This window comes from Neodiprion pinetum, chromosome 7, assembly GCF_021155775.2.
Source record: "Neodiprion pinetum isolate iyNeoPine1 chromosome 7, iyNeoPine1.2, whole genome shotgun sequence".
Classification (NCBI taxonomy): domain Eukaryota; kingdom Metazoa; phylum Arthropoda; class Insecta; order Hymenoptera; family Diprionidae; genus Neodiprion; species Neodiprion pinetum.
In genome coordinates, this window is record NC_060238.1 from 20,393,195 (window position 1) to 20,419,821 (window position 26,627).

Below are 26,627 nucleotides of genomic sequence, written 5' to 3' on the forward strand. Positions count from 1 at the left end.
AATTTGCAGAGAATCGTTACACCCAAAGCGCCACTTAGTTCTCTACATTCTTTTCTCCACAGAGAATAAAGCAATTTGGTCAATCTGATTTTCCTGCTCAGAGCAGTCTGTATAACACATTATACACGCGTATGTTATACGTATTATACGCATAAAGCCGAGAGTAGTTATCAATTCGATTTTAAATCCTGCCTCAATAACTTTTCACAACTAACAAACGTGAAAAACTCTGCGTAATTTTTTGTGATTTAATTTCTCATTCGGTCCATAATTTTTTTTTTCCTTGTAACTATGAAACCCAGTAGATCGAAAACAATTATCGTTCGAAAAAAAAAAAAAAAATAAAAATTTAATGATTTATAACGAAGAAAGTGGTCACTAGTGATACGAGTAAAAAATGCTTGCTGTTATTTATAAAAAATTTAACTAACACTGTGCTTTCAGTTTATCAAGAAAATAAATTACAATAATGTGACACTTTTCTATAGTTGTTATTATTTCAATAATTGGGTGGCTTCATCATTCGAAATACACGATTGGTTTAACATCATTGAGAAGAATTTTTAGTAACTTGAAAAATGTGAAAAACGTGGAATTCTCGGAAAATATACCGCTCAATCAATGAATATTTCCTCGAAAGTTCTGAAATCATTACAGCCACTTGCTTTTTACAAACTTGAAATATAAATTGTAGAAGATAAAGTGTTTCTTGAAACTTGTGACAAAACGCTAAAAATTATCAAATTACAAGAGATTCGCAGTCCGTTGATGGAAGAAATAAAAAATTGATGCTAAAATGCTAAAATTTTCTTAGAATTTTTTATTTCACATTTTATTAGCCGTCTTACTTGATCAAATATAAAATTTTTAATTTCAATCACTGTACGACAAATTGCCAAAGAAGCAATCAGAACATCCAGAGAATCAGGACCTCGGGATTAATCCAACTCCGTTAAAATCCCCCCGCGAAACCGGTCGTTTTACATATCGTAGAGGATGAAATCGACTCTCCTTTCCGGCAAGTGGTCGGCGGTGTGTCCTTCGTTGATTAATATTTAAGCCGGAGCTGAGAGACGAGAGAGCGATGGGTGAACGTGATAAACCGTCCGGGGTTGGCTGAAGGCGGATGATTCCGCCGATAGATGGCTACGGGCTTCCGGTTTCAAGCCCGTAGTCAACTCCGGCCGAGGCTCACATCAAATCCCTTGGGACTCGGGAACTGGTCAGCGGAAGGGCGGAGAAGTGCTGGAGCTCATTTTACACTTCTTAAGATTTTCCTCATAACCCCCGGAATCAGGGAGGTTGATGTTACGCGTAGTGCTGAAGTCGTCCGAAATCACGTAGAGTTGTTCGAAGTTCTTTGAAATCGCTGAAAGTCCTGTCAAGTCATTTGGATTCTCATAAAATGATTTTAAATCCTTTGAAATCATGTGAAATCATTTGAAACCCTGTGAAGTGATTCGGAATCTCGTGACATCGTTTGAAATTCCGTGATGTTGTTTGAAATCTTGTGAAATCGTCGAATGCGAAATCATTTGATCCTTTGAAATCGTGTAGAATCTCGCTAAATTATTTCAATCCCGTGAAATTATTTGAAATCCTGTAAAGTGATTCGAAATCTCGTTACGTCATTTGAAACACTGTGAAATCATTTGAAATTCAGTGAAGTTGTTTGACATCTTGTAAGATCGTATGGATTCTCATGAAATCGTTTGAAATCCTTTATAATCATGTAGAATCTCGCAAAATCATTTCAATTCCGTGAAATTATTTAAAATCCTGTAAAGCGATTCAAGATCTCGTGACATCGTTTGAAATTCCGTGAAAATCCTTTGAAACCTTGCGAAATCGTTGAAAGTCCTATAAAATCATTTCAAATCCTTTGAAATCGTGTTAAACCTCAAATGAGTAGAAATGAGTTAAGATCCCGTGAAAGCATTGAAAATTTTGTGCAATTATTAATTTTTAGCATTAGAAATCGTATGAAATCATCATTTCGAGGACGTCGGAATCTGGTGAAATGATTTCAAAATTTTTTAAAATCCATCATATTTCCCAAAATCTTTGAAACCTTTGAAGCTTTTCAAATAAATCACTACGAGGTCTTCTGAAATCTCGTGAAATTGTTCGAAGTAATATCAAGTTTGTTCGAAGCCCTTGAAAAATCTTCTCATACAGTAGCGCTTGAAATTCCACGATTACGATTCTTTAAAACGATCCTAATCATCTCGAACTCACGTGCAATATTTTGAAATTCTTTGATTTTGAAATTTGATGTAGACACAAATTGATGAACGATTAAACCCTCAGACACGATTCTTTTTCCGTTCTCCTTTGCCCCCCCCCCCAACTTTTTTTCGGCAATGTGTGACCAAATCCACCCCTACTGAAGCCACGAAACGCCCTCCAGCTACGGGATAATTTCGGGACAGGTTTCCATAACGCCTATTGTTCAATATAACGGAATTTATCCGCTTGGCTCGGTGTATTATGAACCGTATCTACAGATATTTACACACACACACATGTATATAATCATACGTTGACCATGACGTATGAATAGACACATAAAGGTGTTTTATCGTAACACTGTGGGTACAGGAACGTTGTCTGACGGGCTTTCATATCGTAAAATAATTTATGCTCGCGTCGTTATTCCGATCATGTAAGTGTGATGAATACGGGTTCCACGCGCGAGGCTTGAAAACTCGATAGGTTTACACACCTGCAGCTTGGTTTAATAATTGATGCTTGGATAAACGAAAGAGAGAGAGAGAGAGAGAGAGAGAATGGCAATATAATGTAGATACATACACAATCGATCAAAATATTACACGCATGAATGGTTAGGGTATTAGTTATATTTATTACTCACGATATTTTCCCGTTTCGTTTGTTTTGTACACCCTAATTTTATTCGTTTTTATATTGACGTAGATTTTATATTGAGCGTAATGAAAAAAGAATTTTTATTTTTTTTTAAATACATTTGCACATTAAAAAAATTTAATCTCGTCAGGGATATCGTTTTTTTTTTTTGTTCTAATCGTGATTCGGTGTACAAATATTATTTAATGATACTTCAAGAATTTTGACGCTCACTGATAAAGCGATTTTACTTATTCCGCGAGTGTAGTTGCAGGCTTTCTTAATTTGCATTCGAAGATTTTCCATTCTTGCGATTAGGAGATGTGTTTTTTTTTTATGGTTGATATCGGATTAATGAATCACTAGTAACTAGAATTACGTTCCCTTATAAGATCATTGGTTCAAAAACTAATCGACGCGCAGAGTACCGGAGAGGCAATATGAACGATATTACATGGTTATTTGTTTTTTCTCAAATCTCATGCTGGTTTTATGACCCATACGTCGAAATTCGAAGCCTTTCGGCCCTCCAAGGCGGCGGTGGGTCCGAATGGGTCTTATCGTCAGTCTCTTGGCGACATTAGAAAAGAAAAGGCGGTCCATCCTCGTGCATTTAAAATAAAATTCAAAGAAAAGATCTAATTCATCGCGTTTGAATATCATTTATTATCTCATTTCCGATAGTTTAGTATAAGAAGAAAAAAAGAAAAAAAAAAAAATTTGAATCTCATGTTCAACGATAGTTGTTATTTGCAAGGGATAATCTTTCATTCCACAGAGACGTTGAAGCTGAAAAATGTATCTCCGCTGTGAAATATTTACGTCTCTCTTTTTATTGAGCTGAGAGGTATTAAACTTTTTCCATATCCATTCATGATTCCAGAAATATTAATCTACGAACTGGATGGCAATGGTGTGAGAAGATAAATTGATAAATACGGAGGAGAAAAATGAGGGAGAAAATTCGAAGGATAATTTTCAGCACGTGTACCTAAGAAATTTCCCCATCTTGAAAGCTATTACGGTAAGACACATATCCACTCTATATACCGTTACATATTTACATAGACACGTGCAATATACGACGCAAGGATCGGAGGCGTATTCTTCTCGTCAAAACCGGAGAATGAAATAGGATGAAAAAGTTTAAGCCGGCTTTTACGCGGCAAGTTTAAGGTCATGTTGTACTCCTACCCTTACCGACCGAGCAGGCATGTATCGAGTTTTCTCGGTCGGTAAAGGTGGGAGTACTTCGTGACCTTAAATCACAGAGGCGCGCTCAGAGAGATTTTATTTTTATTTGATTACGTACCTTATGACCGCCCTAGAACACTACGGGGAAAAATGAATACATACTCAAGTATAACCAATGTTAACAAATTATAAATAATAACTAAATAAAACGATGGTGATTGAGAAAATATAAGAATAGACACGTGTTTGAATAACAATAAAGTAAAATATAAGATTAAGGAATAACACAGGAAAGAGAAGAGAGAGAGAGAGAGAGAAAGAGAAGGAGAGGATGCCGATAATAATGGCGCAAGGTCGAATGCGAATTACGAGGGGAAAAAAGGAGTCTGCTGAGACAGGCGAGTCGATGGAAACCGTCAAAGAAGCGTCGAAGAAGAATAGCCTTGATTCTTTTTTTTTTTTTTCTTCGTGCAATTATATACCTTTTTCCTTTATTTTTCTTCTTCCATTCCTCGCTCCCGCCATTTATTACCTCACCAAGTAATCGTGCGCTGTTATTCTTCGTCTCGTTGACCTGCGATCGATTTTTCTACGCCCGTTATATCTTGTGTATCATGTACTTCGTGTGAACGAAAATTTTGTACGTTTTGAATTATGGACTCGCACAGTCAGTAACGTGAGAAATGAAAAAAAAAACCCGGAATTGTCTCGCGTTAGTGTATATTTAATTTCCCAAGATTATGCTGATATTGATTTATTGATCATTCAAATGTCAATGTCGAATTGACTGTTGAAAAAAAAGAAACTCTTGGGTGAATTTTTGAAACATTGGTGCGGTTTTTCAAACATAATAAGATTGAAGTTGAAAAAATTTGCTACATTTTTTTTTTTAACATAATTGTTTTCTTACATTTTCAGTAAAATCGCCGAATTCTTTTTGTGAATATAAGAAGTCGTTTGGAACATTTTTCGATAGGTGGTATTTGAAAAAAAAAAACAAAAAAAAAAACGAAATAACAAATCGAATTATAGGGTGGAAGTCAAGCGTATCAAAGTTTTTGTATAATAAGGGAAGGGAATTTCAAATATCGTATCACGTTCGCTGTATCAGTTCAATACCTCAGTCAATATCATATGTATGTGTATACATAACACCTCTGTATAATACAGTAGCGTTTTGTAGCAGTATGCAAATCCTCAATCCTCGGTCTGCAAAGAGAATAGTATAATATACTGATATAACGTGTAGATATCATAATCCCAAACAGCGCGTAATACGCGTAATATTGCGGAAATTCGCAACGTTTGAAATACACTTCTTTGAGAAGAAAAAAAAAAAAAAACACATTTATACTAGAAAATTTCAGTCATATATGAATATCGTTACAATAACAGCTCTAACATTAATACTAGAAGTAAAAGAAAATGTGGTACAAGGAACTATTCTTGTCACTGTGAACAGTCGTTGGTACTAAATTTTCTGGTTTATGATACATGACATATGTTTGATTAGTTTGTAATATTTTTTCAGTTGAACAAAGTATTGCCGTGAAATTGATCACAACGCCAATATAAAATTATCTGAATATGTAGCTACAAGAGAATACTCGTCGTTGATCAAAAAGAATTCAGCAACACAGACAAGATTCTCTGGTTCTCAGTAACAGTGTACAAATTTTCATTTATTACGCAAAACTGTATACGTCATATTTACAGTAAAAAAATATAAACAGTTGAGGATCACTACGAGACTAGGAGAACGACAATTAAAAATTTTTGTCGTAGGTACACTTTCCTATCCTTTACAATCGTTACGTATAAAATTCTGTGTAAGGTGAAATTAAAATGGCTGCCTACCTTCTTTGCCTTTGTATTTACAAACGGGAGGGACCTTCCAGTTAAACCAAAGCAACTTGAGCCAAACGAAACTTGTAGAAAGTTCAGGGTAACTAGCCAGGAGAACTGTGCTTTCTCTCTCTCTCTCTCTCTCTCTCTCCTCTCGCCAGGTTGTTTGTATCAATACTTCACGAGCACCCGCTGGCTGTGTCGTATGTACCTTATATCCAGCATTACCGTTTCTCTTCGGCAGACAGAAGTTTCGACAAATCATTCGTACACACATATATACAGGGTGTTTCCGGGCAAACGCCGCAGTGTCTTGGGATGCCTATCATCAAGGGGAACAAATATCGGTAATGCAGATCGACCAAATTATCGGTAGGTTTCGCGTTTAAGGTCTTCCAAGTGAGCTGGAACTGCTCGTATTTTCAAGTTGTGTGGATTTGGCCAAGCAGTTGTTTCGTTGTTTATAACCTATGCTGAACCCTTCAGTTATCGCATTCTGAAGTCACGTCGTAATGATTATATCACTTGACTTGATTAAAGTGACTATGAATCGGTAGGTCTGTTTTACCGATATTTGTTCCCCTCGGCGGTAGGCAACTCAACGTACTGAGGCTTTTACTAGGAAACAGCTTGTAGACCTCGGACTTTTGTCTCCTGCAGTACGAGGATAATTGTTTGATTTATATCGTGTTGTTTAATAATCTGTCCTGCACACACACAGAGAGGTTTCCCGAGGCGTCTGAAATATTTGTTTGACTCGGTAAAATATCGCGATGTATCAGCTACGAGCATTTCGCAAATGCTTCGAAGATTACCGGGTTGCATCTTGTTTAGAAAAACTTCGGAAAACCTGGATATGTCACGGAATTTATTTTGCTAAAATTAGTACTTGGCTACCCTGAAAAGGGCTCTCGCATCGTAGATTCGCGTAATAAAATAACAATTCGGCAGCAGTTGAATGAGACAAATCGACAAATGAAGCTAAGATACGAACAGTTATAGAAAAAGATTTTACCATCAGAACGTTGGAAATGACGAAAATCTGGTGATTTTATACGATTTTGAATATTCTTAGGCTTATTTATGTTTTAATGAATGAAAGAGGCTCACGATTTGAATATATTTAACTCGATAAAGTAATCGATCATTTAAGCAAAACACAGTATCGTATGTGGCCATCCATCGATCCATTTGTGGTCATATCGATTGCATGTAAATGAGAGCGTGGCCAGAAATTATAAAAAAAAAAGTGACAAATTAGCTTCGATCATTGTTAACATCGCTTCTTCAACAATTTATTATCGAAGAATTCCGTTTTACATTATCACCAGGACAGGTTTTCGTGACGAATACAATGATTGGATAGAATTTTTAGCACTAGAAACAAGGACGACGTTGTTCAAAGAGTGCCAAAGATGATGTTCCTATACCCAGTTTTCGAACAAGTCTTTCTTTTCCTCGCACCTTCTTCCAAACCAGCAGGTCATGTACTCGGATGGTGAAAAAAGAGGGATAAAGAAGATAAAGAGCACGAGTAAGGAGGAGTTATCGCAGCTAGGTAGTCGGTAAACTTTTAGACGAAATCGTCGGCACTCGGGAAGATAGAAGAATTTAGTTGGCTCTCACCCATTTCAGTATATCAATTGCTGCTCTCTGTAGTAAATCTTTACGCTACGTACGACGTGGTAAATTGATGCCAACGTATCGTAGCTGCTACGTGTTGATGCCTCCTCCGCAAGACGGTTTCACGTTTCCTAGGTTCATAGATACGGAAACTGTGCAACGTCACCGCTGCTCCAGCTGGGGATGTAGGTACTCCCGACATCGATCCAACCTCGCCTGCGAGAGACTTTTCTCTATGCTCTACGGGACATGTGGTGTAATTCCCTCTGGGATCTGGGGTACGCATGCATGTATGTACGGTGTATCACCTACATCTACATCTCTGTACGTGCATGTTGCGCCGATGTGTTTGGACGTATATCGCGTGCCAAATGGTACAGGAACGTATTCGCCAAAAATTAAGGCGAATTTGGCGGTAAAAGGGTGGATAATTTAAAAACAAAATTTTTTAATTTATTTATTTTTTTTTTTTTCCGTGGCATTCGCTGCAAAAGTAGGTACTTGAAAGTCGTATGTGTACGCTAAAATTAACCGAAATAAAATGAATAAAGATAAAAGGCTTTATGGTCGGTGATTTTTTTTTTTTGGTCCTATAAAACCTGGATAAAATTAGGTTTGTCTGACAAAAGCGACGGTCACTAAGCTAAGGATAATCGATGCATCGATTAATCGATTACATAAAAAAATTATCGAACACGACGCGATTGAATCGGTACAAAATTAATCGATTAATCGATTGTTTCGTATGTTTTTGAAACGGTGCATTTGAAACCAAAATCTGGTAAATTTCATTATGCGGTATAAATAGCGGAAAAGTTTTTTTTTTTTCTGCTAATTTATAGTTTATGGTAGTAAAAAACAAAAACCGAGTATGAGGAGATGTAATCGATTCGATTTAAATTTGTCGAAATTTTGATTTTGAAATTCAATCGAAAACGGATCATTTTTTGGCCACTCTTATCTTCTCAAGATGAGTTGAAAATTTTCGCAATTATTAATGTCTCAAAATTTGTCTCACAGGGAAACAGATTTTATTCTAATTTTAAACAATTATCCGATGCAGAAACTTGAGAAAATGTACAGAAGCTAGAGACGTGATGTAATGAGATAAAATTGAAACTTGATAGTTGGAGAACGTTTTCCATACCGACTCTTCTCAAACTGTGATATTCGAATATGTAGGGTTCGATAGAACCGAACTACGCTTGGTAAGACGTTCGATTCGCGGAGTGAATATGTATTATATATAAGGCATTCGGTGTCGATTACTTGGACTAGATTTTCACTTTATAACGATTTACAATTTTGTCGAAAGTTTTTTTGTTTCTGGGACTAACAATAAATAGATCTTTTTGAAACAATCTATTTTATTACTCTCCGTTTTGTAAAACCGTTCTCGAGTTGTCAATTATAATCAGACTTTTCTTTGCAATTCTCGAAATGTTAATTTTCGGTTACGATCATACGTTTTTTTTTTCTTTTTTATTTTTTTATTATTCTTTCTCTTTTCAACGGCACTTCAAAAATATTCCAATTCACAATAATCGATGTTTCAAACGTTTCTTTCAACACTTTCACTGGACAAATTCTCAAATCTTACCGATTCCGTATTCGTAACAAACTTGTTCGACGATTGGAAGAAAAAAAAAAAAAAACAAATTATCACATATTAATTTCACCTTCTGTACTTGATTTAAACATGTTCGTTACAGAATCGAAGACACGTGAAAAGTTTTATTACTCAACGAAATATGAATTTATGCAAAATTTGAAACGTGGAAAAATCGTAAAAAAGGTTTACAAATTTCACAACTCAACGAACGTTTCGACAGATACGAAGAAAAAAAGGTATCGGTAACAAAAAATTTTTTTTAACTCGGAATGCCTCATATATACCGCGCAGCGTAGATAGAAAGCTCGACCTTTGATCAATTTCTTTGAACCGGGATTCGTCTTATGGATTTAAAATCACATTTGCTGTCTTTCTTTGCTATTCAATTTCTCGCAGTTTTTCTTCACAATATATGAGACCTTCAAACGACTTATTTCGATGAGGGCTTAAAGCACAAAAGAGAGAAATAAGACAAATTTCTCCGACGACGAAACTTTTTGATCACCGTATAATAACAACAATAATAATAATAATAATAACAACAACGAATACCTGCTTTATTCTTGATCGAAGACACCTTTGAAATAAGTCACGATTCATCGATTATATGCAAAGTATTATGTATTTCGTATATGCGTATATATATATATATATAAAGTTCAGGTTTCTTTTTTTTTAAATAATATGTATAGAAGCAGTGGAAAAAAATCACGCGAGTTTTATCTCGTGAGTACGAATTTAAAAAATTGGAACAAAAATTTTGTCAAGCATTGCTTAGCTTGAATAAAATTTTAAGTGTTATCATTATTATTTATAAATAATAATGTACTTAAAAGGAAATCGTTTATTCTTCCTTTCTGATTTTGAAACAGCGTTACTTTTTATTCGTATATGTATACAGTACGTAATACATATATCATAGATAATTGAAACGGGTTATGAATAGTTTACATTTTTCAATTTGCGTTACTTTCGTATGAAAATGACCGTAAAATTCCCGTTACTTCAAATATATTAATTATTATAATCTGTGTAACATGTATTTTAAGTCGAATCAAATAATACGAGTGAATATACGATGAAATACTTCGATTATACGCAAGTGAAACGAAAATTACACGCGAAGTAAGGAAATTTCTTTTTCTGCGAATTATTCGGGCCGCCAAACGTTTATCGCACCTCGACAGTTTTTTTTTTTTTTTTTTTTATTTCGCACAACTTGAAACATTAAAATATTCATCAAATATAATTCACGAAACGAAATTTTTCGTTGTCGTTTTATGAGGATTTTTTTTTACCAACATTATTGTAATTATTAATCCATACCCGCAACCCCGATTTCGTTTTTTACGTCGATTTCTAAATGCATATTTCACCAAAATTCACTACTCGCGCAAAAGTTGTCTCATTACTTCAAGACGATATTAACAAATAACTATATAGCAGTGACACAATTGATACGGTAAAAAACTGGTAGGGATAATTTTTTTCAAAATTTAGTAAATCAATTTAATAATTTAAAAAATTTTTCTACAACAGACAATGTTTCGTTTTCGTTTCTACTTTCTTTACAAAAAAAAGTTGAACGTTCCGATTGACTGATTTCCGACGGATAGAAAGAAATCACAACGATTTGTATATTTGGAATGCGAATCTCTCTCCCGAAGATGCAAAAAAGAATTGAAAAAAAAGAAAAAAAAAAAAAAAAAACAATTTCATCTCAACTCCCGGTTGATGGATGAAAAATGGTTTTGTATTCGAAGGGCGCCCCCGGTGTGTTATAAATTTTTCATGCGTTCGTCGCGAGTCCCGGCGAATTTCCTCCGTACCCAAAAGGATCTAGGCTTCTATTTTGTAAGATTTTTCCGGAAATTGCACACCCCAAAAACTGCTGAAGGGAGAATTTTAAAATAACGTAAACACCCTAGGCTGAACGCTGTTCGAGTATCTTGATATTCTACGGAAGTTACGAAACACGTAGGTATGTGACACACACACGCGCCAAGTTATAAAACCTTCCAAATTTATACGACGTCGAGAAATTGATGGAAAGTTTTGCAAAGCTGTATATTTCCGCATGCGTATAGCTTGTATTGTATGTATAATATATATATATTTATATATACCTCTAATAATTTATATTATATATATAAGGGGCGTTCCACGTCAATTCGACCAGGGTTTGACCCTCATTATTTTGGAATTGGTCTGAGATTTTTTATACTCTTGTTCCAACGCGATGGAGCTTTGTAATTTTTTTTCTTTCTCGAGATTTTTAGAATCCAGAAATCAAAAAACGATCGTTTCTTTGGTTAATTTTCAACAAATCGTTACAACATTTTGCTTAGTCATTTGTTGTTTTTTTTTTCCATATCTCAGGATTTGGTATCTTTTCTAAATAAAAAAAAAAAAAAAAACTGTCCAGACATTCTAGTTGAAGGCTGTAATGATTGAAAATAAAAAAAAAAAAAAAATTGCCGCTTTGCCGGTCAACTTCGATTTTGGTTGGAATATTGTAAAAGAAAAAATCTAAATGCTTTTTGCGGTTGGAAAAACAGTATAAAAAAAAAATCGTTAGTCAGATACTAGAGGGTGAATGGTCAAATCAAAGGTGGAATTGACCCGGAATACACCATATTTATATTTACTTATGGTGAATTCGATAACGATTTATGAAAGAAGCGAGAGAAGGTGAAGCGTTTCACCTTGGAACCTGAATTCACCAGACGGGCGAACGAATTCGATATATACAAGTTGCCGAAGAATTTTTACAACCGTATGAAATATGCATGCGAATCGCGATTCGATTTCAAAGATTTATCAGGTGCGGTAGAAATAGTAAACAAATCTTTAAGAACATATCACTAAGTAAATACTGAACAATTGCGCAGTAACTGAAATTTGTTATTCAAGTTGAATTTAGGTGGAAACGATTATGTTTATTCAGAATGGATAATTAATTTGAAAAAGAAAACGAAAACCTTTCAGACTTATTAGGTTATTCTGCTGTTTTTTTTTTTTTTTTTTTCTTCCTTTCTTTCTTTCGTAACGAAATAACGTTGAAAAAACTACTATGCTACTTTGCCGGAATTTTTATTCAACTCTTTCAATAGGCTGACCAAAAAGTAAGCAAAAAAGAAAAAGAAAAGTTATTCGTTTTATACATGTGAGAATATTGAATTATCAACGTTATTGGACGGTTTATCAAACTGCTAAATGAGATGGATTTTTTTTATTACGAATCTGAAATGAGATTTAAAAAATTCGAGATGGCCGATTCAATGTGGTGGACGAAAATTTCAAAATATCCATCGAATCCGGCGAAGAAACTCTGTTCATTGGTTTTTGAGGTCGCCGATTACGAATCTGAAATCTGAAAATTTTGAAAATTCAGTAAGTCGAAGTTCATAAAGTTTTTTGACCGTATTTTATGAAATTTGAAATTTTCGTACACCGCGTTAGATCCGTAAGTTTTTGAATTTAAAAAATCTGATCATAGATTCGTAATCATCGACCCCAAAAACCGCAAGTTATTATCTTGTTGGAAAAGTCGACTTGGCGCAATAATGTGCGAATGAAAGAGTTAAAAGTGAGATTTGGTATTATTGTGGCTTTAACGAGGATTCGTTGCGTTCGCAATTCGTATCATCATTTATATCTCGATGCTTTTCAATTAACCGCGAAATCGCAGAGATTTCGTTGTCATTATCGTTATTGTTAATTTGTTATACCGTATCAGGCGCTAACCGGGGGCTGTTGTTTGTTGATACCGTCGTGAGCGGACCAAAATAGCGTTCATTTCACACCGATACTAAACGACGAGCGTTAATTTATAGCTATAATAATTGCGCATAATTAAATCAACCGCTCCTCGCGTTCTCTTATGATTACATACGATAACATGTATAATTTGATAAATCGGTTTAGAATTATTTTCTTACACAACGACGTTGAAAATCGACTCGTTGTTTGAATATTGAATTCTTTTTCGTTTGTGGAAAAATTTTCGTACACGTGTTCAAATTATGCAGTATTTTTTTTTTTTTTTGTTTCTTTCGCTCAAAATTCAGCATGATATTTTTTAATTTTTAACAAAACACAACTTGTTTTTATATCATATACAATTATATCAATCCGCAGCAAAGGACGATTAATTTTTTCCGATTCTTAACCATCGAATGTACGAGCGAATCGAACGAGCGTTGACGTTAATTTCACCCTGTAACCCGCAATTATACGTAACCTAATATACTTACACTTAAAGGTGATGAATGATATATGATACCATAAATTATTTAGTCGCGTGTTGCGTGGGCGGAATCGTTGGTTATAGTGGATATTACGCGGAAACGTTTCACGCTGTTAATTTATCTCGAGAAACATAAAAGATTTTTGTCAACGATTCGCTGCAAGATTAGTAATAACTTTTATTCGTCTCGGATGTCGTATTATTTATTTATATGTTTATTTATTCATTTATTCATCATTCATACATTGATTTATTTATTTATTTATTTATTCATTCATTCATTCATTCATTCGTTCATCCATCATTCGTTCATTCATTCATTCGTCCATTCATTCATTCATTCTTTCATTCATTCGTCCATCCATTTATTTATTTATTCATTTATCTCAATTGGTTCAATTTTCTTTTCAATTTAGCAACAAGTTGAGGGAAATATAAAATTCATTCGAATAATATGAACATGAATTTGATGAAAATTGGGTGAAATTTTTGATAGAATATGGTTGAAACAAAGAATTGTAAAAATAGTGGTTCCATTAGAGCAGTAAAAATAATGTAAAAAATTATCGCAAGTTTTCATAACACTTTCGAAATGAAATAAAAATCCAAGAATTAATCAAGGCTTTGATATTTTCCGCATGGTAATTTAAATCGCTGATTAACTCCATGTATATATAGGTAACGAAAAAATATTGAAAAATGAGAAAAGTGAAAATATTCTTTGACTATAACGTTTTTCTTCTACTATGGATGAAACAATTTGTCAAAGTTGAAAGAACAGGGCAGAAGAAAAATGAGAATTGAAAATGAAGAATATAAAGAACAGTAAAAAAAGAAAAAAACACAGGTGATTAATGTTGCGGAGAGTGGGATAAAATTAATTAGTTCCGCTATACGGATCACGCGATATGTTTTTTCGTAAGTATAACTCTCGTTGATAATTAATTTCTCGGCGATGTGATTTATCACTGATATGCTCTGCGATATGTGCAATGTGGCACATAATAAACATTCGTGATGTTGGTTCTACAATACGGATGGATGCCAGTCATAAACTCCGAAATTTCCCATTCTCTTTATCAAACCGTACACGGAAAATTTACGAGCCGCGCGTTATTTTTCACGATTCTAAATCATTCAACCGTTTGTTTTTTTTTCCACGATCGATCACTCGACTCTGTTTTTTTTTTTTTTTTTTTTTTTTTTTTTTGCGTTTACACCACTCTTTTTCTCTGACAGTTGAAGTATTGACCCACGTTTATTAATTAAAAAAATACGAAGGAAGAAAACAAAACGGAATTTGAAAAACAGTTCAACATTTTTTAAAGGATACCTATATTTCTAATTGTTTTGTTTTAAATATCGTATAAACATTGTGACAAAATGAACAACATGCATATTGAAAATTCGTATCAATTTGAATAAACAAATGAGGAGGTTGTTTTGTCGTAAATTCGTGTTAAACGAATTTCGTACAGTTTTTATAAGGTTGCGAAGTAACGATTTTTATTTTATAATCATAATAAAGAATGCATCGTTAAATTGTAAAGTTACGAGTATCGAGTTGATTAATTTTTAACATGTATTAAATCGTCGTTGTATATTATATATTTTTATAAAAGAATAATATAAAAATTGTTCCGGTACAATCATTCATGATTTTATAAGTTTCTTTCAAATTCACATTGATCCGTTTTCTGTCTATGATCGTCATGCGGAAATTTATTGACTAGAATTCCGGAAGGATTCACCCGTCGATTTCGTGTTTAATAATAAAATCCCATTCTCTGCACGTGCCAATCAAAATATGTTACGGTTGAACAATTCCTTTGTCGTATGTATCGCGTATTGACAATGTCGACGTTTTTACACATTTCATACATTCATCTATTCTCGATAGATTTGTCAGAATACGTCAAAATTGTATTATTTCAAAATGTCAAATAATTATTCAATTTTACAATAATTTTGTACGCGTGATCAACTTTGCTGGAATATCACGATCGCAAAATTCTGCTCAATTTCAAGTTCGTCTTCTTCAATGTTGTTAAAGAAATGTCCGAATTAGTCAATTGCTAAATTTTTTTCACAGAATTCTGTCTGCAAAATAACGAATGTAATATAATGGTATTATTTTAACTTTGGAAATTTTCGATACACTGGACAAAAATTCATCAGAGCTTAATTTAAATAGGAAATTTTGGTTGATTGGCTTCTTTTAAAATTAATTCAACTTGGGAAATGAAACAAAAAAAAAAAAAAAAAAACTTTGGGCAAAAAGCTCTCATCTCTTCGCAAACAGCAGGAATTTCCTACAGATTTTCCCGCCAGCTTCTTTCGCTTCTGAACCCCCTTTTTCCACTAGCTTCTTATCTTTCCGATCGTGTCTCAACCGTGTTGCGAAAAAGTTGTGGGTGAAAAAAAAAAAAAAAAAAACCAAAGCGAACGGATATCGGCCGAGCGGATAAAATTTAACAGATGCTTGCGATTTGTAGATTGTGTTGAAAAGGCCGATCCTCTTTTTTGCGGTTTCTTTTCTCTGTAAAAAAGCAGATTTTCTTGTCGAAATACGGTCGATGCATTCCGGTTCGTTGGCTCTTTCAGGTCACGCGGAAGTCCTAATATTTAACACGTTTTTGACAATAATTTTTCGAAACGATTTACAAGAATTTCAAACACATCCTATGATTTCAAAAAAAAAAATGATTTCAAGATTTTGAGATTTCAAATTATTAATCTATTTTGAAATTTGGAGTAATTTTTTACGCAAGTTTTCAACAAAATTTATACCAACGATTTTCACAGATTCACATGTTTCAGGTATTAAATATTATTTTTTAATGATTGGAAACAGATGTTGTGTAATTGAAGAGAAAAATAAAAATAATTTTTTACCAGATTTGTAGAATCTTACATGACGAATAATTGAACTTGAATCCATTTTAGAAAATTCTCACATGCCTGTTCTCAGTTTTTCTCCCTTCTCGTGGCTTGTAATGTCTGCATAGATCACTGATTTTTATATCACAATATATCGTAAGGCTTGCAAAAAGAAGAAAAAAAAAACAAGAAAGAAAGAAAAAAAATTAATAAACAATAGTCTGATCACATATGATTGTAAGTAGAAATATTTTCCTCGTAAAAAGATTACAAAATTGAGAGAAAAAGAATGAGATTAAAATTAGGTATAAAAAAAAGTAAAAGAAAAATTTTCGTTTCAAATTTCTCTCTTTTTCCTGTTACGTACATTCGTTTCCAACCTTAATTCTTCCGCCGTTAAGCCGATCGAGTTTTATCCTCCGTCCGACTGATGAAAAGCTTACCTTAAAATCGAAGCTTCAGTTCCAGAGCTTCGGATTGAGCTTCGCCGTATAAAACATCAGCGGGGCGGCTGCTTATCGGAAATGGACAGCCAACCGCCCTCGAATCCCGCGATAAAGTCCAAATTATATCCCTGGATCGTCACAATCAGTTTTATCCTCGTCCCTTAAGGATGTATCGGCTGTACATTCTCATCCAAAAGTGAGTCCCGTCGACAATTGTGAATACTTTGTTATAAGGTAACAATCGGGGAAAAAAATCAACCGCAACAAAGACGATAAAATGATTAAATTTTATTTTTAATGATGCCCGAACGTTATCAATAAATTGCTTAAGCAAAATATTGCTCAGCAAATTTTTAGGATGTATATATTTTTATTTTTTTTTTATCGTGTGAAATGAATTCGTTGATTTTTCGGAATTCACACGAATTTTTAAAGAATTTCCTCACTATTTTCAAATTTCCGTTTTCGAAAATTTGTAAACGCTGTAATTACGAAACTATTCGTTCAATGCGCCGGAAACTTTTCAATTGTAATATAAAACGTTTTTCACGAAAATGTTTCTAAGACTCGCGATTTTTCTTCCAGTTTTCAAAATGTAAAATTTTCGAAAACGGCAATTTCGAGGTAATGAGAATATACTTCAAAAACTCACGTGTATTCCGAAAAATCAACATATTTATTTCCTTAAAAAATTGTTGGATAATGTTGTGTTTAAGCAATTTATTGACAATTTTTCGGCATTGTTATTATTGAAATTTAATATTCTTATCGTCTTTATTGCGGATGATTTTTTTTCCGATTCCCATCTTATCGCAAAGTATTCAATATCGTCGACGAGACTCACTTTTGGTTGCGAATGTACAGCCAAACTATCCTTAAACGCTCTTTATTGGTAAATTCTTTCAGGCGGATTGTCACCTTATCGCTAACAGCGATTGTTTTACGCCACTCCGGAATTTCGCGATTCTGAAAAGCTCCGTGCGTCGATTTTTTCTCCTAAAATTTTTCGCCATGCTTTTCTCTCGACGAAACCTCGAAAAGTTTAAAAAAAAAAAAAAGTATGAAAAAGCTTGATCAAGTTCAATTTCACTAAAACTCTGTAGGTACACTTGACAAAGAAAAAAGTATAAATTTTCTAAGTTTATATGAATATTTAAGAAAAAAAAAATTAAAAAAAAAAAAAAAAATTTTTTAAAAAAAACGGTTCATGTTGCTGGTTTAAATATTTTTTCAAAATACCGTTTGTTCGATTCTGGTTAATTATCACGCATTCTTTGATCGCTAATGAATTCGTGGATTAAAAAATTTACAGAAAAAATTATGCGAGCTTTTTTGAAGTTATCAAATACAAGGGAACCCCAGCTTCATATATTTGAATTTGAGCTTTCAAATTTGTGAGGGTCGGGAAGCGAAATGCAGATAAGGCAACTTGAGGATTTCACATAAGAGGAAACCTGATTCATTAGAAGATTTAAAAACGTAGAGAGTCAAAAATATAGAAAGCCAAAATACAGAATTGTGAGAAATACTGTAATACTATGAATTGTATTTTTACATTTTCGCAAATTCGATATTTCAACTTATCCGTTATCTAGTCAGTATATTATACTTCCCCCTCTTGTCCTTTTGAAATTTTTTTTCAACGCTATGAATAGATTCTGTCACTAATATCCAACTTGATTAATTGACTTTTTGCATTAAAATATTCATAGTCAATTTCCAATATTTACTTCTCACCCTTGGAATTGATAAATAATGACAAAATCGATTTGGCAATGACGAAAAAAAAAAAAATTAATCTATTTTTCAGTAAAAAGGTAGTGAGATGTTATTCAGTTCTTTTATATTTAGTCTGAAAATAATGTGAAAAATCGAAAATTATGAAATAACGAAATAACTTTGGCAGAAAAATGTATCAGATGGTGTTCTTATCGCATTACGACATTGTACGGATTATATTTGTTTCACGTAATATGCTCGTCGAATATTGATTCGAACACCCTTTCCAACTACGAGGCAAAATAATTTTTTTACTCCTACTTTCGAGGGAATCAGAAAAAATTAATCAAATAACAGATTTTTTCTTCTGTACTCGAAAATTGAAGTTTTTTTTTTTTTTTTCAGTCTCAATTTCCAAGCTAAATAAAATAAATTGGCCGATAGATTTTTTCTTTCTTACACGAAAATTGAGATTTCAAAACAATTTCGGCTTTCCCTTTCCAATTGTTGAAATTGAAAGTTGAACATCTGAAATAATTCACTCACTGTTTTTTCCGTCATTATCCATCGATTCCAGGGGTGAGAAGTTTATGTTGATAAATTAACGACCACTCTTGTAATATACCACATATATATATATATATTCTCATGTGTATATAAAGCGGAGAACTGCAAAATAATCGGTACGTATATTTTCAATTTGTTCAAAAAAAAAAAAACTATTGAATTTCACCGATATTGTAATGCATACGTAACAAACAAAAATTGTCAAATTGTTGCAGTTTTACATGAAGCCATGTTTTTTAGTTCAACCCGTTCGCTTTAAAATGTTTTTTTTTTTTTTGATTGACTCAAAATACCTTTGTTTCGAGTAAAGAAACACTTTTCGAAAGATTTTCCTATATTTCGGACGTGTTTCCAGAAATTGATTTTATTCATTTCTTCGAAATTCACGTTTTTCTCGCAGCGTGAGAATAATTCTACAAAATAAATATCGGCGATCCAATATGCCAGAAAATTTTAAATAAAAAATACGATCTCATTATTTTTCGTTTCTCGCTTTTGCGCGCATGTGATATTTTTATTTTTTTTTTGTTACTTCCACGTAATTATCGAAGCGATATCGTGCGATAAATTCGAGCCGTTCAAAACTTTCGATCTTCTTGATCGTTTGCGTACTCCTTTTTTTTTTTTTCTCTCGACTCTCGCCCGCAGCAATTCTTTCACCTTGCACTCCGCTTTACCGCCTTTCGCGGAAACGCGGATCGGATTGATTGATATGTCGCAAAGGCTTGCAGTACCCACCTACGCTCGTCAAAACCCATTAAACCCTTTCCATACGGGGTTTCTCTAATGTACCGCCTCGTGTCTTGGATGGATGGCTGAGCCTTAAGCCATCGACTTGTTGACGCGTCTGAGCGATCAATCAACCCTCGATTCACGCCTCATAGTCTCCCCGGCAGTCTCTACTTGCCTTCTTGGCGAAACTTGAGCATATTACCCGATCACCTGTAAACACCGTCGAAATCTTGGCTTATCACTAGGAGACGATTATCACCGTTGAACACCAATTTTCACTCCTTGTCCCCTTGGACACGAAACTTTCCGTTTCTCACACGCGAATAATAAAAGTGAAAATAATTTTATTAGACAAGGTTTGCTTCCGTTGAAACTATATAGACACGATATTTCGGTTAAACAAACATTTGTGGTTGATAATAATTGAATAAACTTCAATTTCGAATTTTAATTAATATTGAACAACAGTAACTTGTTGGAAAAAAACAAAAAAAAAAAAAAATACAGTTGCCACACTCGAGGCGGAATAATTTCGCAAGTGAAAGATGAAAAAAAAAAAAAAAAAAAAGAAATCAAAATTCATGTTCGAAAGATGTCCTCAAATAAAATCAGATATACATATATATATATATATATATGTATATGCATAGAAAATATTTTAAGCAGTATTTACGAAAAGTTTATCTCGAATCTGTTTTAGCCTTTTTTGCAATACAATATCACGTGTATTAGGCGTAGATATATGGAAAAAAGTCGTTTGCGGTGTTGAGTTCTACTTCAGAACACATTCAAAGATGTTATCGTCCTCTCGTACCGCGGTCCATTAGCGGCGAATATCCCGATCAATCGTTGTCTGTCTCAATCCTTTATCTTTCGGTTTAATTCCACCACCGACGGCGATCCGATAACCGTATAAAAGCTAAATAGGGACGGTATTTCCGTATCTTAATTAATGACTCGTTCAACAAGGCAGAGGAACTTGACGCGTTCGGATCGGAAGTTTCAGCGTCGTTTTTCTATTCGCGTCCTTTGAATTATGCCTGCTGTAATAGTCGAGAAATAAATAAATAACGATACTTGTTGTTCTTATCCAATTTTTTTTTTTTTTTTTTTTTTTGTTTCATCTATGACGAAAGTATTTGTTTTGAGCATTGAATTGCGTGAAAAAAATTTCATAAATTTAAAACGCGTCGCTCTTTGTGTTTTTCCTGAGCTTAATGATTTCCGAGCTCTGGAAATCCTTGAAGAATGAAATAAGAATTTTTAAATGTTTGAGGTCATATTTTGGGTCACTCGAAGCCTGAAACCTATTGGACATGAAAATCCGAGGGGTTCAGGCCAATGACCCCGTGACTTGACACGGAATGACCCATATATATGGAACATTCCATACCAATTCTGACCCTCACTGTTTCTTATTTAGTTCAAAAAATTTTATTCAGTTGTCCTGATCTTCGAACAATAGCCTAAACATTTTTCGATTTATTGTTCAACCGGTAAATTATTTATAAATATTTGAAGCTATTTGAAAATCCAGTACTTTGATTATACTGAAAAAAAATTCTCTAAAATTGTTCTTTTTTTAGACCAAATATTTCAAGTCTGGTTCCATGATGCAATTCTTCTTTTTTTTTCCATTTTTTTTTTTTTTTGCAATATTAATTTCTTTCATCAACTAAAACATTGTTTAAACGGTCTGAAAATTAATTTTTTACTTCAAACATTTGTAATCCAGTTCCGTTATCGAGCGATTGTTTATTTCTTCCTTTTTGTTGGAATTTTCAATTTCAAGGGAAATTTCAGAACGTCCAAACAGTGTTTTGATTGATGAAAGAAAAACAATTGTTCCATAACTGGAACAATCTTGAAATGTACGGTACAGAAAATACAATTTTTGATAAATATTTGAGAATTTTAAAATTGTCGATTTTAAACTCACTTTAAATATTTACAAACAATCAACCGGTTGAATAAAGAATCCGGAAAAAATTCAGGACACTATTTCAGAGTTGGGAGGGTTACATAAAAATATTTGAACAAAATCAAAAACGGTTAGGGTCAGACTTGGTCGAGTTGACATGGAATGCCCCATATATATATATACACATGCTTTTGACTAATGTTCCGGGCTTATTTCCTGCAGCAAAAGAAAATATCCGGGCATTAAGCGACTCACCGGCTGCACTTGACGTCCTCTTTCCGATTAGATTGGACGCGGTTTTTGTAAATTTTTTTACCTCTTGTACGAACGGGATGCTTTTTCACCTTGGAACATTTGCTAAGAAAGTAAACTTGTGTCCTTTTTATTATCGCAATTAGTAAGGTTTATTATCCATGAAACAAGTTTGCTCGCGTGCAGCTCATTAAGTTCAAAAGACAAATTATTGGAGACGATATTTTTTTGTCAAAAAAAAACAATTCAATTATAATCGGCTGGTGGAAATAAATAAAAAAAAAAAAGCAAAAAGAAAAATGAATTATTTATTAAAACATTGCGATTAAAATTTGAGAACAATTTTCGCGACAATTTTCAAAATTCAAAAACTTGTATTCATCCGATAAATGGATCAATCAACGACAAATTGACCGACCTTATCGATATTTTGGTGAATTGAAAATTGGAGTGCTTCTGGCGATATTAATCAAACGACTTGAGACAGTCTAGCGATTACGTAAGTTCGGAATTCTATGACCGTCGAAGTGATTTTGTGACACGCGAAGTGGCGATTAGACGGCGAGAAAAAAAAGTAAATAAATAAAAATAAAATAAAACAAAAAACAAAAGGAGACGAAGAATTTGAAAAGGGGAATAAAAGAAGGCTGGGGGAGAAAAAAAACGCACAAAAGTCACGATTCGATCATTCACGCTGATTACATTGTACGTAATACATTGTTTCTCATTTCTCGCACGTCTTACGATATTTCCCGTGTAGTAGGTAATTATAAATTAACTGTTTGGTTTTAAACACTCTGCGAGATTGGTGAAATAATTAAACATCTCATTTTTACAACAAGACATTGTCGTTTAATAATGATAGGCGTTATACTCGCGGTGTTGGTCGTATTGGATACAATAATAGTAATAATAATAATAATAATAATTCAGCATCATCTCAGGGATACGTAAAGTTTCATTTGTAGAATTTTAATGGATTTCTCGCAAAATATTTAAAAAGATTTTTGTCATTCTTTCCAGGATAAAAATTATCGAATTTATCGAGTATAGAAAAATACGGAACACAAATGTACTAAAATTAATTAGATTGTGGTTAAAACGAAAAATAAAAAATAACCAATTACTCTGAAGTCATTGATAATTTGGCTGTTTTTGGTATAAAAACTTTGCTTCCGTACGTTGACAAATTTTAGATCCTTTTTTTCGATCTTTATACTTCGTTAAAATCCGTTTTTAAATTTTTTCACCAAAAGAATTCCGAGGCAAATTTGCAGAGTTGAATAAAATTTCCGGATTATTTGCACTGCAATTAAATTTGCAGCCCGGCTTGCTCGAATCGTTGCGCAGGGAATGTTTTTTGCTCGAAAGTATTCAGGGAAATGTCTGATACGCGAATTAACATTTAACACATCATATTTGTATGAGGAAAATACCTGCTGACCTTAGAAAAAATGAATTTTACTCCGTTTAGGGTGGAGACCTTCTTCATTTTCTTGGCACGTTCGCCGTTAAAGCTTCCGGCGTTATACATTAAGAGGCAGGTACGTAAATTATTTTCCCCTCGAGTCGTTTCCGGTTTCCACCTACCCGTGCATCCCCTTGATTTATATCTTCCCTCGCCTCGAGGGATTTCTTTTTCATCGTCACGTTTTTTTCCTTCGTTCGTTGTTCCTTTTCATCTAATGCTTTTTGCCATTTTTTTTCCCCTTCTTTTCTCTCTGTGTATTTTTTGTTTTTTTTTTTTGCCCGGAGCATAATATCACACTCGAAAATATTAGCGGCTTCGCCGTCTGTCGGCCGGTTTATCACACATTAACAGATTTACCGTATAAGATTATCGTTATTTCAACACGCGTGAAACTCTGCAAATTTTGCTGGGTTTCGCTTTTCCAATGGTTTTTTTTTTTCCCCTCGTGACAAATGCTAGCATTTTTCTAAATACGCACGTATTGAAGAGGGTCAAAAATGCAAAAAAGTCAAAGAGCTATTTTCGAACATCGTTTCAAACTCAGGGGTTAATCACTCCTGAAATCTGGTGTACGTCTTTCCGTGAATCTTGTGAAGTCTTTTCCAATCTTTGAAATCTTCTGAAATACTTTGTAGTCTGTGAAATGACTCTTAAAATCTTCTGAAATTTGCCGGAATCTGTTGAATTCCACTGAAATCCTTTAAAATCATTTGGAATTTTTTGAAATCATTGATATTTTTTGTAATCCTTGAAATCTCTTGAAATCATTTGTAATCTTTTGAAATTTTTAGAAATCTTTCGTAGCCTCTTGAAATCTTATGAAATTCTTTGAAATCCTCGAAATCTTTTCTGAATTTTTGAAAACTTTCTGAAATCATTAGAAATCTTTTGAAATCATTTGCAGTCTTTCGAGATGCTTAGAAATCCCCTGAAATCGTCTGAAAGCATTTGTAATCTCTTAAAATCTTATGGAATCTTCAGTAATCCCTTGAAATCTTATGAAATCTTTTGTAATCCCTGAAATTTCTGAAATCTCTGTAGTCTTTTGAAATCTTTGAAATCTTAAAATCAGGTGTACATTAAATCCATGAGTGATTAAACTCTCGTTTCAAACTATTTAATTGTTGACATATCGATGAATTTCCCAAAAAACATTCATCAAATATACTTCAGATTAATTTTTTCAAAAGTTATAAATAGTGTCAACATTGATTTATACATTTCTTTCATTAAATTGGTAATTTCGAAAACAACGTTTTGACGTATTGGTATTATTGGAAATAATTGTGGTAAAAACAGCGAATGAAAATTACTTTCATTCGATTCAAAATTAAATTTTTTTCATAAAAAAAACATGCATCTTCCATTATCTCTGGTATATTCGTCAAAGACTTATAAAATTTCGAAATGCAGAAAAGTTTTCCCCATGTTATTTTCATAAGATATTTCGATCATAGAGCGGACTATCTTAGAGTTGATATAGAGAGCTAAATTTTTCTGGGGAATTATTTTCTTTTTCATCATTTTGAAAGCGTTCAAGCCCCTGTGAGCATGCAAATTCAAAAACAACCATATTAAGGACGGCTCTGACGTATTATATGTATACTGCCTGCAACTTGATGTGCGAATTTCAAATAGAAATAATAGAAATTTCAAATAGACTTTCGTTTACTCGAGAACTCTTCTTCGTTTTCGCTGTTATATATTGGTGGATGAAATTTTTCCTGTCGCGTTGACGGAAGGAAAATCGTCCAGGCAATAAGATTCTCTCTCTCTCTCTCTCTCTCTCTCTCTCTCTCTCTCTCTCTCTCTTGCCTTTTCTCTTTTTCTCACTCTCTTTCCGACGGCTTCAGGTACTTCGCTCTGTCTTATCTATACCGCACGTGTTCAGAATGAAAGAACGCTCGGGAAATTGCTAGGGAAACGATTAGATACGCTCCGTTTTAACCACCGACAGGAAAAAGGGTTAAAAGGAAGTTGCAAAATAAACCTTGGGAAATCATTTGGGCATTTTCTTTGTCGAGAAAAGTTACAAGATTGGAGGAACAAAAAAAAAAAAAAAAGAAATACATCAATATAGATAACGTTTATCAATTATTGCGAGTAATTAGTTTAATTTATAATTACATAGTTTTCTAGAAAATTGTGGTATAATGTGTATCTTTAATGTTAATTACGATTACGTTTTCCGAATTACAAGAAAAATCGTTACAAATAACTGTTTAGTGTGATTATAGTTGGCAATAATTAAATATTATCGTTCATCGTAACGTTAAAATATTTCTGTTTAGTTTACTATATTTTTATCAATTGAATTAGGCATTTTAACATCAGCTTATTCTTGCACTAATAACGAATAATCGCAGTAGAAACGAAAATAGATAAAAAAAAAAAAATATGAAAAGAAAAATTGCAACGACCAGAAGCGGAAACAAATAACAACAGTTATTGTAGATTTTCTGGTTACAGCTAAGAAAATTCATTGCCATTTATATCAGGGTGAAAAATAATGGAGACTAGGCGCATGATCAAAGTAGTATAATAATTGAGCAGAACGATAGCGAAAATAATAATGACAGTGATGACAATAATAGCGCTGACAATCGGAATTAATAACAAAATTAAACAACACGTCACGAGAGAAGATGAAGCGGGTTTGTATCGCGCTTTGTGCAATCAGGCGGCAGATTAAATTCTTGTCACCAACTCTCTCTTTCTCTCTCTCTCTCACTTTCTTCAACCTAACCTAACCTAACCTAATTTCTCTCTCGAATCTAGCCTAACCTAACCTGACCTAGCGTAACCTAATTTCTCCATCTCACCCTCTTTCTCTCTCTAACCTAACCTCACCTCATTCTCTTGAACCTAACCAAACCTAACCTAACCTAACCTAACCTAATCGTAGAATTGTGTGGTTGGAAAAATTTGCAATAATTTTTTTCAAAAAGTTCGGAATCATTGATACTTTTCAGGCCCACGTCATTTTTCGGAGAGAATCAAAGAACTTGAAGTTGGAGCCAGTTGAAAAAAGTCTGTTTTCGAAAAAGTTGAAAAATCGACAAATGGATAAAATCAATACAGGTGGTTTAATCGAAAATTTAATTTTTTTTCTGTGGCCGTTTGAAATTTCCCACTTAAATAAGACGCGAGAAAAATTTTTATCATCAAACCTGGTATAACTTTTGACCGGTTTGAGATGAAAAAAAATTTTCAGGCATATTCTTGTAGAGCATTAAATTCTCTGAAAA

The 26,627-nt window shown here is 33.5% G+C and overlaps 1 protein-coding gene across 1 annotated transcript in view; it reads left to right on the top strand.

The window, feature by feature from the left end:
• The window catches only part of LOC124223730 (hemolymph lipopolysaccharide-binding protein-like), a 187,612-nt gene that overhangs the window by 40,522 nt on the left and 120,463 nt on the right, over positions 1-26,627 (top strand). The window contains exon 2 of the transcript XR_011177560.1: positions 3,752-3,892. The gene's annotated coding sequence lies outside the window, so the exon portion shown is untranslated. The remainder of the gene's footprint in view (positions 1-3,751; positions 3,893-26,627) is intronic.